A 20,679-nucleotide genomic window follows, 5' to 3' on the forward strand; every position below is an offset into this window, starting at 1 on the left:
CTCCAGAAATCATGTAGAAAGACTGATATTGAGTCAAACCAATGTTCTCAGTGAGACACATCCTTTTATATGATCCTTTTTGTAGTTTTGAAAGATCCTCTCTGAAGGTCAGTTCTGATTGCATTCAAGATCATTTGTTTGTCTAACACCATGAAGTTAGGGATGTTTATTCCTATGAAATTAGGTATATATGGATAAAATGTATCTCAACATAAAAGTGATTATTTGAAGGAATAAAGACATAGTGGAAGTAGAAATTATCCAAGACTATTTATTGTTAGAACTAAAGTTGGGTGCAAAAGGCACTGTCATCGGCTATGTGGGCAGCAAATCAAAAGGGCTGAGAAGACACAATCACAGTGATTAGTTCTTAACAAAATTAAAAGCCCACTTTCTTCCCATATAGCTTAAAACCTGGTTTAAGGGCTGAGATGCAAATTTAAATTACTTAAAGAGGCTTATGTAGTAAAAGAGTGGATGTTTGCCCATGATGGGGGAAATTGCTATGACTGAATATCGTTAAAGGATGTGAAAACGGAGTTACGCTCCCAGACTGTTCTGCAGATATCCATCAGTTTCTGTGTCTGGAACAGTAGCTGCTTCTCTTCTAGGAAACATGTTTCTCTGGGCTCCCTCCATGCGGTTGCCGGGGGACCAGTCATTTTCTAAGGATGGTGGTTTTTCTCACGAGAATGGGGATTTTTCCAGAGGTGACCATTCACAGCGTCCTACCGCCTGCCAACGGTGGTGGTCTGGAGTGCAGCACCTCACGCAGGTGGAGCCCACGGGAGCCCTTCGCTGGAATGTCTGGACTTGGGACCAAAAAGGGTGATGTGCGCTTATCTCTGGTGGTGAAGAGTGAGGAGCCGGAGCAGAGGAGTCCTTAGAAGAGATGAGGTGCTGGATCTGCAGAGAAGCAGTGGTGGGGACCCAGGAGAGAGGGGCTCTGGGCTCCTTCTGAGCCTGCCCTTCTGGAGGTTACAGGAGCCTGGTGTACGCGCCCCTGGCCTGGGGAGCCACTGTTATTGTTTGCTTGCATTTTGCTTTTGGCTTGCATTGTTGTCACTTGCGAACAAAGGATTCTGATTGACACAAAAGACACTTCAGAACTTGAACTTCAGGAGAATGAGTATATGTTCCTGAGGCCCAGTGGGGAGCATGTGGAGCTGCTCCCTTTGAGTAGACTATAAAAAACTCCCCCAATACTCAACGATTGTTTTTCCGACCAAATTCAATAAAGACGATGCCGTAGGCAGTCTAATTGGAAAGTGCAGAGTATTTTCACTGTGCTAGTAAACAGTTGCTCTTCCCGTGAGAAATGGCATCAGGGCTTGAGATAACGAGCACCTAGGAACATCCGAGTGAAACTATCAAAGACAGGATGTATTTGATTCCTATTGTAGATGTTTCACGGTCCCCTGGATTGTGTCAGGTACTGCGTGAGGTGCTCTGAGTGCTGAGAATAACAGGTTCTGTTCTTCAAGTTCTCAGAGCCGCATAAACAGAAGACAGCCCCAGGGTCTGATGAGTCTAGAGTGGTGAGGGGACACAGCCAAGGAGGAGGCAGGAAGGGAGGGCTTCCCAGCTGAGCCTGGTAGGACGTCTGTGGCTGGACGGAGGAGACTTAACTGTAAAGACACGTGATCGCTTTTAGGCCAACAGAGTGAGGAGAACGGTGTGAGAAGCAGAATTGATTTTTTTAAAGCCTCGAATATATCAGAGATAAAGAAATGGAAAGTCCCCTACATAAAAAGCAAATTCCATTCCAAGAACGCGTTCATGAGTCAAATTTGTTCATCAGTCCAACAAAGTTAGCCTAGGTACCCAGCTAACACAATAGGCTGTATAATACTGTGCTATAATAGGTTTATGATACTTTGACACAAATAATACATAAAAAACAGAGATAAAAAATAAAGATTTTAAAATCTTGCAGTATCTTGAAAAGTGCAGTAGTACAGTAAAACAGCTGGCACACTGGGGCTGGCATCGAGTGAACAGGCAAGAAGAGTTACTGACTGGAGGAGGGGGAAGACATGAGAGATGGTAGAGCTGAAGAATTATCAGCGATAGGAGACAGAGGGCCAGCTGTGATTTCACTCACGCCTGATGCTGATGGACTGCACATTCGCAGCTTTGAAAGCTCACAGCTTGAAGGTTCGCGTGTAGGGTATTGTAATACTGTGTATCCTAATTTTGAATATAAATGATAATACTGCTAAAAGGATATGTAACATCTTAGCAAACATATTTTTTGGAAAAAAAAATAACAGCACCTAGCTTTTTCATTTAAACTGTGTCCTCTGTTGGCTACTAAAATTAATGGAATATGGAGTGTATGACCTGACATTTTATTATGAATTTGACATCGACACATAAAAGTCTTTGAGAGGCAGAAAGAGCTTCTATCATCAGAGTGTTTCCTCTTTATCATTTCACCAAGCAAGACAGCAAGGCACAGAAAGGAGAGGTGGTTTCTCGGAATTCTAGGAAGACTGGTCTAGACTTGTGATTTTTAAGCTGCAGATTGCAACCAGTTAGTCAGAGTTGTGAAATCAGTTTTCTAAAACAAGAGTCAGAGAGAATGAGAGAACATGGCAGAATGGAAGGGGTTAGCTTGCATCACATGTAGTAAGAATGAAGTTTATGACCTTCTTGTTCATTTATATACCCAATAAATACCTAATAAATATAAATATGCATATGTATGTGTATGTATGTGCATAAGCTCTGGCTTCCAAGCAAAGTGTATTTCCAAGCCTAGGTTACAAGAAAAAAAGTGGGAAAACCAGCAGCAGTCTGTCTGGGCACTGTGTCCCAGTGGAAGTGAGGCTAGCGGACCACTTGGCTGCTTGGGAAATAGCAGGGTTCTCAGAATTCAAGACGGATGCTCAGCATGAGGTGAATCCTGACTGCCTTCCAGCCAGCATCTCAGCATCTCATCACAGGCCCGCTGCTCACCTCCCCGTCCCCCAGCCTCCCCTCCTGCTGCTTCTTCAGCTCAGTTTGTTCTCCTCTGCCCCAAAGTCTTAGACAAAACATAAGTCAAAACCACCCTGCTTTTGCCAGGCCACTTGGTGATTCAGACCAACTTGGTGATCTCTTCTCTAGCTCTGGTCCAAGTTGGACCAGAGCTAAAGTCCACACTGAGACAAAGCCTTGGGTGTAGATTGTGTATGTCTTAGGTGATCCCAGAAAGCGGGAGAGTGAGGCAGGGAAGGAGGGAAAATAACCTAAGCATTGACCATCAAGGTCACTGCCAAGGTGCTGAGTGAGGGGTTGAATTGCAGGAAGCAGAGGAACGCTTCCTCTAGTGGTCCAAGGAGGCAGCTGTTTATCCATCAGCTTCCAGTCATTTCAGGTTCCCTGGGGACATTAACTTCCTTGCACTTCTGGGCTGTGCTTACCTGGAGCCAAGTGGGCTGGTGTCGTTTTGGTGACGATCCCAGGCAGAAAGTACAAGACCATGACAGATACTCCTGTATCATCTGAGCTACAGGGAGACGTCCCCTGCAGTGTTGGCTGAAATTAGACGTGGAACATGAGGGACTGAGAATCTTGTGCTCTGCCCCATGTGTCTCTCATGTCTGTCACACAGCCTTGGACTAGGGAGCTTCTCATCACTTTGCCAACAAGGGTCCATCTAGTCAAAGGTATGGTTTTTCCAGTCATCATGTATGGATGTGAGTTGGACCATAAAGAAGGCTGAGCACTGAAGAATTGATGCTTTTGAACTGTGGTCCTGGAGAAGATTCTTGAGAGTCCCTTGGACTTCAAGGAGATTAAACCAGTCAATCCTAGAGGAAATCAACCCTGAATATTCATTGGAAGGACTGATGCTGAAGCAGAAACTCCAATACTTTGGCCACCTTATGTGAAGAGCCAATCATTGGAAAAGACCCTGATGCCAGCAAAGATGGAAGGCAGGACAAGAAGGGGATGACAGAGGATGAAAAAGTTGGATGACATCACCAACTCAATGCACATGAACTTGGGCAAACTCCAGGAGATGGTGAAGGACAGGGAAGCCTAACATGCTGCAATCTATGGGGTCTCAAAGAGTCCGATGTGACTTAGTGACTGAGTAACAGCAACAAGGTCTATGAATTAACAAAAGCAGGGATGAAATGCAGCATCTTGAATCCTAACAGCCTGTTCCCTCCAGGATCCATGGATTTAAGTTTGCAGACTTTCTGGCTTGTTCTTCAGTTGGACTAATTTATCTGATACTCCCTTGAGTGTCCACATTTTTTAGTATTATAAAACTGTATTTACAGGTGAAAATTATTTGTTTTCTACACAGAAGAAACTTCCTTTCTGTCTCACTTGAATTATTTATGTCTCTTGGAAGAAGGCTGAACACAAAGATTACATCCCCAATTTCTCATCACTTCAGGAATCCAGTAGTAAAGGCAGCCTGGGAATTTCGGATGCTGCCGACGGGAAGGATAAATCACCAAGAACTCGGGTTCCTCATGAAGAAGAGGCCTGCGTGCAGACGATCTTTTCCAGAGCACATGTCCATCCACGCGTCTGCTTTTGAAATGAGGATTCAATCCCAAGTGTTTCCATAAACGTAGAGGAGATTTAGTGCCTTTGTGGCTACCTTTGCTCTCATTAGGTTTTGAACATTTTCTTCCAACATCAGAGGAATTTAGAAGTGGCAAAATCCTAATTATAGGCCTTTCAGATTTATGAGCAAATATGTGTTGTGTGTGATTTCCCCAGAATTCACTTTTGTAGACATCAGTGGGTTGACCAGTTGCTCATGTGCAGTGGAGAAGCTAGGAAGTTTCGTTATCCTAATTAGCTTCTGTGTCTCCTGAGACTCATGACAAGATAGTGTCTTGAGCTGATTGCTGTTGTGGATATAAATGTAAGCACTTACACCATCTGTTTGGCTACCCCATCATTGAAAAAAGTGTTTACTTTGTGGAGGTGCCAGGTCCTATCCCCATCTATTCTCTTCTTACACCATGAGGGTTGGCAGCTAGGGAGCCTGAAACCAGGTGCTACTTTTCTACCACCCAAGAGCCATGCTGCTTTCCAAATTCACTTGCCAATCGAAGAGAGGGATTTTCAACAGATGGTAGATATCAGTTCCCCCAGTAAAATTGCTCTCTCTCACTTAGGAGCCGTTAGGAAATGCTGCTCCTTATGTGAAATGCCTTCCTGCCCCCTTTGTCAGCCACCATGACATTTAAAACTGTGCTCAAATGCAGCCTCCTCCAGGAAGCCCTCCTTGATTCTCAGCCAGAATGAGGTGCTCTTTATAGCCCAACAGAATCTGTATTCCACTTTTCAGCTTATTGCTTCCGTCCCTGGGTCTGTCTGTATCTGGTTTTGTGGTGTCCCCACAACCAAGCACAGGGCCAAGCAAGTAGGAGGGGCTGAAATGGACATACTTGCTTTGCTGGTATTTCCACATTTGGCAGCATCTCAAGTTACAAAGTCCTGAGCACACTCCACCTCACCCCCATGTTGGTGATGGTGGACTCACTAAGTCATGTCCAACTCTTGCAACCCTGTGGACTGTAGCCTGCCAGGCTCCTCTGTCCATGAGATTATTTCTCCAGGCAAGAGGAATGGAGTGGATTGCCATTTTCTTATCCAGGGGATCTTCCCCACCAAGGGATTGAACCCAAATCTCCTGAATTGCAGGCAGATTCTTTTCCTATTGAGCCACAGGGCAGCACAAATACCCTCCAAGGAACCCTCATATCTTACAGCATATAAGTTGCTATAGGTTTATATATTTTTCATTGTACAATTACATATAATCAACCTGAAATATGATAATGTCCAAATTGCCCTATCCTCTGTTTCTAGTCTTTCAGAAAAGCTAATTTCTCCTGCTTGTTTCATTTCCCTAATGAGCATCAATTAGCTGACCTCCCTGGACCATAAATATTAGGCTTTCACCATTAATTTTCCCAATGCTTATGGCAGGCAGAACTGCATAAGTCAAAAGATCTGTATACAGACAAGCCCACTGTATAGATTCATGATAAAGCTAGTAAGTATCTGACAGCTGACAGCCTGTGTAATAATTAACAGACATACGCAGATACAACACACAAAGAAAGACTGATTTACATCACAAGGATTTTAATTAGAATTTTATTAGCATAATTGACATGGTGTTAAAATTAATTAGCAATTGTTTTCCCCAAGTCATCTTTAAAGGAATTTCTTGAAGGCATACTGGAAAACATTTTGTGAGCTGTTTCTATACAAAAACAAGAACATGACTGTAGATGATTTTTAATATATCAGTGTCACTTAGCATTTGTGTTTCTTTTGTGGTTCTGATCTCACAGGGCTTTAAATATACCGCAGGAGGTTCTGATGCCACATCACCTTAAAATATTGACATAATGTTTCATGTAAAAAGAGAAATAACCTGCAGCCATGAATCTGCCTAGAGTAACATATGCGCTGAGAATGCGTTTAAGTTCATACCTGAATGATGTCTGACATGATCCAGAAACCAGCGCAGCGTATTTTTCTCTAATTCATAATGAAAAAACACATTGTAAAATATAATACATATTGGGAGATAAGTTATTTTTTCTGTTGCAAAATAAAAAAACAACAGGCCAGAAAAATGGGTAATTTGCATTGATGGAATCAGCTGATTGACGTGAAGTTTATATTCTGATGTAACACTTCAGTATGGTTTTTAGAACTGGTCCAGTGATTTAAATTATAATTGAGGAAAATCAAGTCATCTTCTTCTCATGCTGGAAAATGAGGCATATTCACTTTCCTAAGAAATGAAACTCACTTGAAATGCAGCCCTCAGAATTTTCTAAGTCCATTCCGCAGCATTTCTTGCATGTTAATGGGAATTTTAAACCATCCTCTGCATTGCCATAAAGGTTGTATATGGTCCAATCATTATTATACTGAGAAATAAAGACCATCACTTTGCACAACCCTAGGCATGTCATTCACATATGTGTGTCCATAAACTGCTTTGTGCATTTGTGACAGTTATTCATCAGCATCCCTATGAATCAAGCTTTTCCAAAGAAACAGAGCCAACAGGATGTGCAGATAAAGACAGAGATTTATTTCAGAAACTGACTAATTTAATTGTGACCTGTGGGCTAGTCCAAAATTTTCAGGGTAGGTCATCAGGCTGGAGACCCAGGGAAGAGGCGCAGTTTAAGTCTGAAGAGGGTCTGCTGGCAGAATTTCCTCTCCTTCCTGGAAAGCCAGTCTTCTTTTCAGACCTTCAGCTAATTCGACGAGGCCCATCTGCATGATGGAGAGCAGTCTTCTTTGTTCAAAGTCTGTTCACCTAAAAAAAAACTTCACAGAAATATCTGGGGTAATGTTTGACCAAAAATCTGAGTACATACTGGCACATAAAATTAACCATAACAACATCATACTACATAGATATGTTGTTGTTCAGTCAGTAAGTCGTGTCCAACTCTTTGTGATGCCATGGACTGCAGCAGGCTTCCCTATCCTTCACTGTCTGCCAGAGCTTGCTCAAAGTCATGTCCATTGAATCAGTGAGGCCACCCAACCATCTCATCCTCTGTTGCCCCCATCTTCTCTTTTCCAGCATCAGGGTCTTCTCCAATGAGTCAGCTCTTTCCATCAGGTGACCAAATTATTGGCGCTTCAGCTTCAGCACCAATTCTTCCAATGAATATTCAGGGTTGATTTCCTTTAGGATTGATTGGTTTGACCTCCTCACAGTCCAAGGGACTCTTAAGAGTCTTCTCCAACACCACAGTTCAAAAGCATCAGTTCTTTGGTGCTCAGCCTTCTTTATGGTCCAGCTCTCACATCTGTACATGACTGCTGGCAAAACCATAGCTTTGACTATACACACCTTTGTCAGCAAAATGATGTCTCTGCTTTTAATATGCTGTCTAGGTTTGTAATGGCTTTCCTTCTAAGGAGCAAGCATTTTTTAGTTACATGACTACAGTCACCATTTGCAGTGATTTTGGAGCCCAAGAAAATAAAGACTGTCACTGCTTCCACTTTTTCCCCTTGGGCCTCTGGACTGAAGAGGGGAAAATCCTTCTCTCTTTGGGTACCTAAACTTAAAGGGCAAAAAATATTGTCTAGCACCTCACAGGAGCATCCACGTCCTCTTGGTTTTCTCCTCCAGTCTTTTCCAAAACCCTTCTCTCAGTCCAGAGAGAGTTCAGATCTCTTCCTGGCATGATGTCAGCTTGAACTCCTCCCAGTCCTGTGGCTCTTGGAAACTTCTCTAAAACAGACTTGTATTTGATTGTCGAGGCTAAGTTTTTGTTTAGACTTACAAAAACCTGTTTTTTCTGTCAGAGGCTCTTCTTCTATTGAATGTACCCTAGCTTTCAGACTAGTATATCTACTTTGAAACCTGTCTTTTGAAACCCAAAGTGGTTGTGAGCTTAGGATGTAAGCTGTATTCTTCGCTAATGCTCTGATGCACCCACCTTTCAATATTTCTTAAAGTTCTCAAACGTCTAATATTTCCTAAAACTCAGGGATGGACTGTGAAAGTCATCCAAAAATTAAGTAATAATGATACATATTTAAAAAAAAAACATTGCAGAGGAGAAAAAACATACTGGAGGAGGATTAGAACCTAAAATATAGTTTTTATTTGGTAACAGAATCAGGGGCTAGAAAACCTAGTACATATTATGGGACTTTCCAATTCTAATCATTACAAGTTAATTCTAAAAATAGTATCTTCTGGTTTAATCCATCCATACCAATGGCCACTTTATACCTCAGTCTTTGTTTTCAGTCCCACCTTAGTTGTTTTTTTTTTTTTTCCCCTTCTGCAGTACGCATTAAATACAGAAGGAAGGTAATTCCTTTTTGAAAGGAATGTTGTGAAGTTCAGAGCATAGAGATACGTGAAGTCTGTAACTGCACAGCTGCTCACCAGATGAGAGGTAGTCCTCCTGATTCAGTGGGTGGGCGTAAGGAGGATGTACACAGGGAGGAGGGCGGGTTCATAAGCATAGGCGAGATTGTACTAAGAGTCAGACAGCAGATATACCCGTGAGCTTTGATCTTCCTTTGTCCTTGTTCAGGAAAACTTTTAGACTGAGGCTTGCCAAACAGAACCAGAGCTGACAGCAGTTAAAGTAGCAGAAGCAGATTTTATGCAGGAGTTTTTGCAATGGTAGAAAGGAGACCCAAGTCTAGGCTTGAGTTCCGTTCTGAATCCAAGAAATAGAAGGTATTTATAGCCGAGGAGTGGAGCAAGGAGGTCAACAGGTGGGAAATTACTAAGAGGCTGGGGTAAAAGAAGAGCAATTGTAAAGGTAATGGCATTTTTTGAGGATTTGAAGACTAGCAATTGAAGATTAGATCAGGGGAGCATGTTACCTTGGCTCTAGAGCCTTCATTTATCTCTCTTTCATCTTTAAAAGATTTGAGGAGAATGAAATGCTAGATTGCAACAGGTTTGAACATGAGCATTCTCTGGCAAAAGTATATTATCATGTGGATGGCACAATAGTGGGCATAGTCACAGTGGTTAGTTAAGGTTGTAGTTAAATTTATATAGCAACAAATAAAAATAAAAAGTAATAATTTACCAATATAATATTTACTTATGGTTCATTATTCCATAAGTATTAAATGCAAGACTTAAATTTAAATTATGAAAAAAAATTTAAATCATGAAAGTCTACTTTTTTTTAATCACAGTTAGCTGATTCAAAGAAAAAGATTAAGCCACACCCACCTGGGTGACCTAAATCAATGTTCACTCCTAGCACCTTGGAAGCACAGCAGTCATACCGTGAAAGTGGGTGCTTGGTGTGCTGGTTTCAGATGGTCACTCATCGTCCTCTGTAAACCAAGACCACAGTGTCCATCTCAGTGAGGGCTTGGAGCTTCTTAGAACCCACTTTTTAAAAGATGCTTTTAAAAGAATGCTCTTTGAAAGGGCACGTGATTCTCTGACCCATAACATCCCCCAAATTAGACATTTCTTTCTAGAAGGGTGAGTAGTACATTAATGGCCAACCCTCTTGAGTCTCCTTACTAAGTATACCTTCTTTGGTTATTTAAAAACAAGTATTTTTAGGCATGTGAAACTACGTGTTATGATACTGTAATAGTAGGTATGTGTCACTCCCTATACGTTTGTCCACACCCATAGCTTCTACATCATCAAGAGTGAACCCAGGCAAACTGTGGACTTTGGGTGATTATGATGTGTGTCCACGTTGGCTCAACATTTGTAGCAAAGGTACCACCCTGGTGGGGGTGTTGATAACCAGGGATGCTGTGCAGGTATGGGGGCAGAGTACATGGAAGAAATTTCTGTATATTCTATTCAGTTTTACTAATGAGTTATTTTATAAAACTACTCGAAATAATAAAATCTATTCAAAACAAAAATCCAGTGTTTATTTAACATCTGCTTCGTACCAGTCACCCTGCTGGCAGGTCAGGAATGTCAGGCAGGAAGTTTGAGCTGCTACCTCTTGGGATCCAAGAATGTTTTCTGTTGATGCTAATGGGACAGAGATGGTAACCTATCACCCCTGCCCCACACTGAGTGCCCAGGTAACATCCACATCCTTCAGCCTGCCAGCCGTGGTATTGAATCATCTGGAGAGAGGATTCTCCAATCCCACCTGAGTCTCCACACATGACCCAGCCTGGAGCAGAGATGAGCCATCCCTGCTGAGCCCTGCCCAGATTAGATTTGTGCACAGAATAAATGACTGTTGTTTCAAGCTACTGAGTTTTGGAGTGTTTATTAGGTACTATGTTATGAGCTGAATTGGGTCCTACCAAATTCATGTTTTGAAGACTTACCCCTGATACCTTGGAATGGGACTGTATTTGGACATAAGGTTTTTTTGAAAAATGATTCTGTTTAAATGAGGTCATTAAGGTGGGCTCTAATCTGGTAGGTCCTTGAGATTTTGAACCTGAGAATCCAGGGGCGAGTAGGCACAGAAAAGAGACTGTGTAAGGACATAGAAAGAAGACATCTATCTGCAAGCCAAGGAGAGGGCCTCAGGAGAAACCAACCTTGTGCTCACTTTAGCAACTTATATAATCAAATTGGAAGGCTACAGAGATGAGCATGGTCCTTGGGCAAAGGCCCTATGCAAACTCATGAAGCATCTCATATTTTTTGGTGACAAGCATGCTACAGTATATCAAGAAGTCAAACTGTAGTGTAAATGTAAACTTACGTAATGTTATAAAGCAATGTTACTTCGTTAAAAGAAGAAGAAGAAGAAACGACATCTGCTGACATCTTGGTCTTGGCTGGACTTCCAGCCTTTAGAACTGTGGGAAAACAAATGCATATTGTTTAAGCCAGCCAGTCTGTTTTATTTTGTTACAGCAGCCCTTGCAAACCAATACACATAATGGGAAAACAGATTCAGTCTCCGAAGGTTGACTTTATTTGTACAATCCTTCAAGTTTTTGCTGTTGGCTGTTCGTTTTCTGTTGCTTCATGGAATGGTGTTTCCTATGATTGACTTCAATAACACTAACACGTTGTGTGGGGCTTCCCTGGTGACTAAGACGGTAAAGAATCTGCATGAAATGCAGGAAATCTGAGTTTGAACCTTGAGTCGAGAAGATCCCCTGGAGGGAGGGCATGGCAACCCACTTCAGTGTTCTTGCTGGGAGAACTCCATGGGCAGAGGAGCCTGGCAGCTACGGTCCATAGGGTCACGAAGAGCAGAACACCACTGAGATACTAACAAACACACACACAAAACACCTTTTGTAGGGTAATAATGTTAGTCAAAGGAACAGTTTACAAAAGCTGGTGGAGTTCATGAACTTCTCCTAAAACACGACTTCCCTGAATCTCTTTTAGTCAGCAGTATAAACACACATGACCTTTCCTTCCCTCACTGAACTTATCTCCTGGGAAATTCACTGGGCTTGTGTAATTATTTCTGAAAGGTAAAGAAAACATTTGTCCCAAGGAACAAAGAGTTACTACCAAAAGACTCAAAAGATAAAATGTTTGTAGTGTTTCTTTTTTTTTTTTTTTTTTTTTTTTTTTGTAGCCAACAATCTACATGTTCATTCTAATTTATCTTGAGGATTTCACATGAGGGAACCATGTATTATTTCAAGGAGGATAAATCTTGATATTCTTCTAATGTCTTAGCCACTACTTTGGGGGCAATACCAAGCTGCTGTACCTGCTCCCACCTGGGTCAGGAGTAAGCCTTTCTCCAGCGACTGCCATCCACATCCCTCCCCTGTTGGCTCATTGTTGTGTCTTGGGAGTTGGAGACACACAGTTGGAGGGGGTTGGGGTTGTGCAACAGGAGGAGACTGGGCTAGTTAATAGAATCTTCAGGGCTGGGGCCCAATGAAACCTTGACGGAAAAGCTGGAGGGAGAAAGAGGCTCAACTCATTGAAAAAGGCCCAGATGCTGGGAAAGGTTGAGGGCAGGAGGAGAAGGGGATGACAGAGAATGAAATGGTTGGATGGCATCACCGACTCAGCTCTGGGAGGTAGTGAAGGACAGGGAACCTTGGGGTACTGCAGCCCATGGGGTTGCAAAGAGCTGGACATGACTGAGCAGCTAAACAACGTGAGGCCCCAGGGGCACAACTGAACGCATTTGGTGATTGTAACAGAGTAAGAGAGAAACATGGAAGTGGACATTTTCACCTGTTGCAACGGAGTGAATCATCTGTTTGAGAAACATATATGCTGAAGCTTTAACCACACCCCCACAACATGTGACTGTATTTGGAGACAGAGTCTGTGAAGAAGTGATTAGGTTAGATGAGGTCATAAGTTGAAGTCCTGGTCTGATGGAACAGGTGTCTCTGTGAACGAGGAAATATGCCAAAGCTGTCTCCCTCCAGCACCCTGGGAGGAAGCAGTAGGAAGGTGGCTGTCTGCAAACCAGGAAGAGAGCCCTCACCAGAACTCCATCAATCTGGCACCCTCATCTTCGACCTCCTAGCCTGCGGAACTGTGACATGTGTACTGTTTAAGTCACTGGGCCTGTGGTCCTTTGTTATGGCAGCCCCAGTAGACTAGGACATCTGTTCGTCCACCTAGGATATTGGCCTGCTTTTAGTAGATTGATGTGCACACTTGCTGGCCTCTGTGTGCCCCTTGCCATGTACAGTAAAGTATTTCTGGATTGTAAGTGTCTGAAATTTATAATAAATGTTGCTTATCGAGGTGATACAGAGGGGAAAGCAAACTTAAGTTCCATAATAGAAGTCCACCAGACTTTTAGACCTTACTTAGCTTTCAGGGGGTGGATTGCTCCAGCTGCCTTACTTGAAAGTAGATTTAAAGGGGAAGATTCAAAGAAGGCAGGCCTGCAGCTGAGGAGGCTGTTTCAGAAATCTCAGGTAGAGCTTGGGTCTACCCAAGCTTGGGTCTTTCTGGTGCAGGACTGAGGGGCAGCAGTGGTTAGGTTACACATATATTTTGAGGATCGAGGAGACAGACTTTTCTGGCATCTCAAGGCAGGCTTTAGGTCCAGGCCTCTGCGAGACTGGGGCTGTCATTCATTGAGATGCTGGAGAGAGTGAGGGGAATGGTTCCAGAGGCAATTTCACAGGCACTGTTCGGTCACATTACATGTAAAGTGTCACATACATGTCTGAGGGGAGGATCTCAGAGGCTCAGGTAGCCAGTTTTTGAAGACAGGGAGCTCTGGATCAGCAGTGTAAAACCAAGAGGCATTAGTGTAGACAACCAAGCAGCTGTGCTTTCTCAGGTGCCCAAGACAATCCAGTGTCTTCATTCCCCAGTGTTATTATCAGTCTCAGAAGTGAACCAGTTTTGACAACAAGTTACACTGTCAACCACTGTCTGCCCCTAGTCTGATGAAAGTCATGGCATGCGATGGGAGCCCCAGGGGAGGGGGTGAAGGTGAGGAAGAGAAGAGACACAGGATGAGCCTTGGGAATGCCATCACTTAGAGGTCAGGTGGTGAGGGAGGCCAGCAAAGGAGGCAGAGAAAGGGGCTGTGAAAGAAGGTGACCACGAGGGGCTCAGGTCCCAGAAGAGAGTACTGAGAAGGTGGGGTGACTAATGGGGCCCCCAAGGCACAAACTTCAGGCATCGTCTCTGTCCATCTTCATTCATTTCGCCCCAGTTCATCCAGGCCCAAGGCTTACGTCCCCATGTGTGTTACAGTGACTCACCTGCAGACACCTCGATCTTCTCAACTGATCTCCCTGCTTCCATCTGCCGCTGCCCCGTCTCCTCTCCTGACAGGTAACACCTCCCAGACGTTGCCTCCTCATCACGGGCTCCCCCTGGACCCTGGCTTTTACAGCAGCCCTTTCCCATTTCATTCCCCACTCATGCTCTTTAGCGCTTAGGACTCCAGACAGGCTTTTATGTCTCCCCTACCTCTTGCCCACCCCAAAGGATGTGAGCTCCATCGGGGAAGGACTCTTCCTCCATTTGTTGCCATGCCTGGCACGCATAACAGGTGCCCTGTGAGTATATGTGGAACAAGTGAATGACAAAAAAAGAAAGAGGACCTGTGAAGGAAGGCCAGAGGGGAGTCAGAGTCAGGAGAGAGACGAGGGTAGTTCATGGGCTCACATTGGTCGAAGAAAAGCTCATCCGTGTTGTGGAAAGGTTGAATCGAATGGCCAGGCCACAGTAGAGCTGGGTTTGCACATCCCTGAAGACTACCACTGATAGCGATGTCCAGGTATCATGGCACCAGGAAGACTGAGCTGGTGAGAAATTAAGAACTCCATTGTGGTTCACAGGACTGGGGAGAGGATGCAGGGGCTTTTTGAGAAGATGCTGGAGCAGAACAGGAAGTGTAGGTGTGGAGGGGAGGTTGGCAAGAGAAGAGGTGAGCAGGGTGAGACAGAGGGAAGTGGAGACAGGCTTTTGGCACAGGTCAGGGAGGGATCTTGGGGGAGGTTGGGTGTCTGGGGAGGATGGAGCAGAGGAGAGCTGCCGCCGCTCAGTGCAGCAGCGTTGACGCAGAAAGGCCCAGAGCACCCACACCACATCCATCCCCGGCAGCACTTGGAAGGCAGCCCTTGTGGTTTCTGGGACGAAAGCTATTCTATGGTTTCCTTTTTTTAATTCATGAATGAGCTCAACATGCTTTAATTTTTTAAGTCAATCATTTATTCTTCCTTAAAGAGGGAAACTATAAAAGCAGAAAAACCCACAGTCATTTCTGTTGTTTTTCATTAAAATGGTAGTTTTAAACGCTTCAGTTCAGTTCAGTTGTTCAGTCGTGTCCGACTCTTTGTGACCCCATGGACTGCAGCATGCCAGGCCTCCCTGTCCATCACCAACTCCCAGAGTTTACTCAAACTCATATCCATCGAGTCAGTGATGCCATCCAGCCATCTCATCCTCTGTCGTCCCCTTCTCCTCCCACCTTCAATCTTTCCCAACATCAGGGTCTTTTCAAATGAGTGTAAATGCTTACATTTTCTTAAAGAATGTTACAGAGCCTACTTGTCTGTTGGTTGTATACTTAGAGTATGCTTTTAGGGTTATTTTAAAAAATATTTTCTCCTAGCGCTCCAGAGAGAGAGAAAATAGGCAAGGAGGCCTGTTCAGGTGATTCTGTACATTAAAGAATATTTTCATTCCATGTTTCTTTTCTTTTTCTCTTCAAAACTGTACTGCATTCATTTTGTAGGGCTGCCACAACAGATTACCATGGAACTGAGAGAACTTTGGGCCCTCCCTGTTCTGGAACCCGAAGTTGGAATCGAGGTGTCGTAGGCCGTGCTCCTCCCGAAGGTGCTAGGGCAGGATCCCTCCTCTCCTCTCCCCGCTCCAGGTGGCTCCAAGTGTTCTTGGTTTGTGGCTACATCACTCCAGTCTCTGCCTACAACTTCACATCACCTTCTCTCATGTGTGTCTGTCTATGTCTCAGATTCCCCTCTCCTTTCCCTTATGCGAACACCAGCCATTGGATTGAGGGCCTACCTTCATTCCAGGATGGTTTTGTGTTGGAACCTTTAACCACATCTCCAATGACCCTGTTTCAAATACAGTCACATCGTGGGTACTGAAGATTAGGACGTGGATATATGTGTTCAGGGATCACTCTGCAACCCACTGCATATCATTTTGTAATTTGACATGTGATTTACTTCGCGTGTGCAGTTATTTTGTGTTCTGGAGAACTGCGCCACTTAAAATAATTATATAAGTAAATAAGGTAGTTTTGAATTTCAGAAAAACAGCTAAGTCCATTCTTTAATTGCATTTTCTAGATCATATATAACTAATGGACGACTTGGGCATTAAAATCAGATGTTCAGCGGTCTGCAAGTTGTATGTTTCTCTTGCTGACAGTAAATCGACTAGAAAACACAATTAGGAAAATGTCTTTTGAAGAAATGCATTTCGTTCAGTGCATTCTCCACGGGCTGGCGCAGATTAGACTCCTGATTAATTTGGAGTCGTGGCAAACTTCAATTCCATGTATTTCAAATGACTGTTTCCCTTGAACGTAGAGTGTAGGGGTTTGTGAATGAGCTGGAAATAGAGAGATGGTTTGCGATGTGTGGTGTCAGGTGGAGAGAATGATGTGCATTCAGCACTGACTTGATGAAAAGTGCTCTCGCCATGGAGTTTCATTCATTATCTGAGCAGCTCAGGAAGGTGGATTGGGTCTCTCCTGCCTCATCGTTGAAGTGACTGAGAACCGGGGTGAGTCCCTGACCTGGCCCAGCACTCAGCTGGGAACCCACAGGGGCAGGATCTGGCCCTGGTGCCTCTGTCCCATGACTGTCTATCTGTGCTTCTTTCACCGTCTTGAGGGTGAAGACAGAGCAGAAGTCAGAAGCTGGGTTCCTGTTCTGACTTCACCACGCCCCGCTCTTGAACCTGAGTGCTGATCAAGAGACAGGGCTGGTATCACCTAATATTGCTTATGTGTGGAACCTGGGAAAATGGTACAGGTGAACTTATTTGCAGAACAGAAATAGGGTCACAGATGTAGAGAACAAACTTAGGGTTACCAAGGGGAAAAGGAGAGGCGGGGTGAATCGGGAGGTTGGGATTGACAGATATGACACTACCTTATAGAAAATGGATAATTAATAGGAACCTCCTGTATAGCACAGGGAACTCTCCTTAATACTCTCTGGCGGCCTAAATGGGACAGAATCTTCAAGAGGGGATGCGTGTGTCCAGGCAGCTGATTCACTTTGGGGCACAGTAGAAGCGAACACCACACTGTAAAGCGACCATGTCCAGTCAAAATTCATTTTAAAGAGAGAGAGACGGAGCTGTGAGGTAGTCGAGAGGCCTGCGTCTGGCACAAGATGCCAGGGCTTGAATCCCGCCTCTGCTGCTCGCTCTCTCCGTGACCTTGAGTCACGTCCTCTGGGCCTCAGTTTTCCTGTCTGTGAAGTGGGGTTGACATTAGCGCCTCCCTTGCAGACTTGTGTGAGGATTAAATGGATCGACCTACACAGAAAGCACTTGCAACAGTGACTGGGCTGAGAAGCGCTGTTGAGGGCACCTGCTGCCGCCCTCCTCTCACAAGGCCGCGTTTCCTCAGGTAGAGACTGTGAGAGCCGGCTCTCTGACCTCTTCCTCAAACCCTGTATCATGACGTGGCTGAAACTGGTGAGACACCCTGAGAGGGCCAATGCCAGTCCAGCCCAACGTGTATTGTTTCATTTCAGTGCAGGGAGTTTTGAGATGTGCCTCAGCTATGAACAACAAAAACTTCAAGAACTTTCTTGTATGTCTGTAGCATTACATCTTCCTAATTCTCGGACATAGAAAACCTATTCTTTGTTTAACAACAACAATAAAAAAACCTTTGTTTGGAAACAAACAAACAAACATATTTTTATACAAGGCCAAAGAGCAAACAGGAGCTATAATTTATTCCGGGAAGCTGTATTTTATGCAGGGAGAAAACAATAATTAATTATTAGGCTTGACTAGTCGAGTTTAAAATCTGTTTCCAGAGAGATCACACTTAATTTAATCTATGTGCCAAGACCATGTTAAATAAATCTTGAACAAATCTTGTTCTGGGGCAATTTTTAATGTTTTGTTACTGTCTTTTTATACCAAGCAGCTTTTTGTGGAAATTGTTTCGTTTCTACATGTTTGTGTCCTAATTGCTCTCCAAAATATATTTGACTGCAATTTTTAGTTTGAAAAAAAAATAAAACTGAAGTTGTTTTTTTTTTGTAAATATTATAGTTTTCTCTAACATTTTTATTATGAGCCTCACTTGTTTTCACATGAAATGAAGATCTAACAACATAGTGGTTTTACAGGGAAAAGTTATTATTTGTTGTGAAAACAGACATACAATCAACAAACATTTAATAAACAGATATACAAATTGCCACACTCATGTAAAGCCAAGGCCTTCATAACAAGGCTTTAATCAATATATGTCATATGAAAATTAAGATTTTCATGAAGTTGTAAAATATTGCCTACGAGATAAGTAACACGGTTGTTGATTATACCAGTAAGGAACACCTTGGCTCACTCCCTGGTTAATATGAGTTGTTGTTTAGTTGCTAAGTCATGTCCGACTCTTTTGGGACCCCGTGGACTGTACCCACTAGGCTCCTCTATCCATGGGATTTCCCAGGCAAGAATACTGAAGTGAGTTGCTATTTCTTCCTCCAGGGGATCTTCCCGACCCACAGATCGAACCCTATCTCCTGCAACGCAGACAGGTTCTTTACCACTGAGCCACCAGGGAGGCCCTCTTAATAGGAGAACAAGAGACGAATTTTGATGGCAGTATATTTTCAAGGTTTTCCATTAAGCATGTTCTAAAGGGAAGTATTTAAGACAGTATTAGATGAGGAAAAAAAGAAACAGGAGCAGTCGCAGTAAAACATGGTAAAAATTAGAAGCAGAAAATGTAAATACTCCCTGGAAAATCTGTGTATTCATTCAAATCATGCTTATCCAGTGCTCAATTTTAAAATCGTAATACCCAAAAGGGCAAGACATCTTTTAAGGAAAATTTACTGTATATCAGGAGAGAGTCAAGCTTTTTTTTTTTCCTAGTGGAAAATATACACACAGAGAGAGCCCAACCAGCTTGCTGCTTCATGTCAACCTGAAAACAAATGAGAATTTCTTAAATGTAATAAACATGAGGTTGTTCAATAACCCCATTTTTCTGGGCCCATAAGCGGCAGTTATTCAGGATGCAGCTGCCGTGGTGAGGAGACAGGAAGTATTCATTTTACTGAGATGCTGATTAAGTACACGTTCTCCTGCTGCAGCTCCGAGCTCCTTCTGTGACATCACGGGAGTTAGGTGAGAAGTAATTTCATTGAGAGAAAAGCCCAACTTCCCTCTGAGCTTATGGCTCTTAATAAAACAAAGGCAAAGTTGTTTTTCACATCTGAGTTGCCTTGGTTGCAGACAGAGTCTCCCCTTCAGAGGAATGGTTTTCCATAGAACCAAAGGGATTATTTCACATCTGGAGCTGGAGGGTGGGGAGGGTTGGGACGGGGGGATTCCTGAGCTTAATCATGAACCTGGAGCATCCGTCACCTGTGTGCTCACCTGGGCACCAGAGGGTGCAGCCAGATCACTGTTTAATTTTACTTAGTGTTAATATTAATAGTTATAACAATTTTAAAATGACACTCTCATGTTGGAGTTGATATACAAACACTACTGATGACGATGTGTAAATCAGATAGAGCTTCCTCGGTGGTTCAGTGGTAAAGAGTCCACCTAGCAATGCAGGAGATGTGGGTTGGATCCCTGGGTCAGGAAGATTCCCTGGAGAAAGAAAGGGCAACCCACTCCTGTATTCTTGCCTGGAGAATTCCATGGACAGAGGAGCGTGGTGGGCTACAGTGCATGGGGTCCCAAAGAGTTGGATACGACTTAGCAACGAATAACAACAGCAACAAATAAAATGAGTATGTAATGAGAACCGACTGTACAGCGCAGGGGACCCTACTTGGTGCTCTGTGGTGACCTGAATGGAAAGAAAGTCCAAAAAAGAGGGGTGTATGTACTATGTATCGGAGAAGGTAATGGCACCCCACTCCAGTATTCTTGCCTGGAGAATCCCAGGGACAGAGGAGCCTGGTGGGCTGCAGTCCATGGGATCGCTAAGAGTCGGATACGACTGAGCGACTTGACTTTCCCTTTTCACTTTCATGCATTGGAGAAGGAAATGGCAACCCACTCCAGTGTTCTTGCCTGGGGAATCCCAGGGACGGGGGAGCCTGGTGGGCTGCCATCTATGGGGTCGCACAGAGTCGGACATGACTGGAGCGACTTAGCAGCAGCAGCAGCAGCAGCATGTGCTATGTATAGCTGATTCACTTTGCTGTGCAGTAGGAACTAACACAATATTATATAGCAGCTCACCCTTCAATAAAAATTAATTTTTGAAAAATCAGAGGGAAAAAGCACCAACTGAGAGATTTCCATGTAAAATTTTCTTTAAAAAAAAATGACACTCTTATGCATGGATTGGCAAACTTTTGTAAATGGGTCAGATAGTTAATATTTTAGTCTTTGTAGGCCAAGGGACAAGTTACTTAGATACCTACATAAGAAGAGCAGAAACAGATTTCTACAAAATCATCATTAATGAAATCCGAAATATAATGATATCAGTGATAACATTTTTTAATGGATGTCTGTCGATAAGAATGGGGTTGTTTGGGAAAGATAGCATTTCTGTAACCAGGGTTCAAGGTTTTAATGTTCCCTGTCATCAATTT

General features: G+C 43.5%; 1 protein-coding gene and 1 non-coding gene across 4 annotated transcripts in view; both read left to right on the forward strand.

The window, feature by feature from the left end:
* The window catches only part of CTNND2 (catenin delta 2), a 1,117,159-nt gene that overhangs the window by 746,520 nt on the left and 349,960 nt on the right, over window positions 1–20,679 (forward strand). The gene's annotated exons all lie outside the window — the stretch shown is intronic.
* Window positions 11,023–11,126, forward strand: LOC121816837 (U6 spliceosomal RNA). The gene has a single exon (XR_006056566.1). It is a non-coding gene; the product is annotated as a U6 spliceosomal RNA (small nuclear RNA).

Source organism: Ovis aries, chromosome 16, assembly GCF_016772045.2.
Source record: "Ovis aries strain OAR_USU_Benz2616 breed Rambouillet chromosome 16, ARS-UI_Ramb_v3.0, whole genome shotgun sequence".
Classification (NCBI taxonomy): Eukaryota; Metazoa; Chordata; class Mammalia; order Artiodactyla; family Bovidae; genus Ovis; species Ovis aries.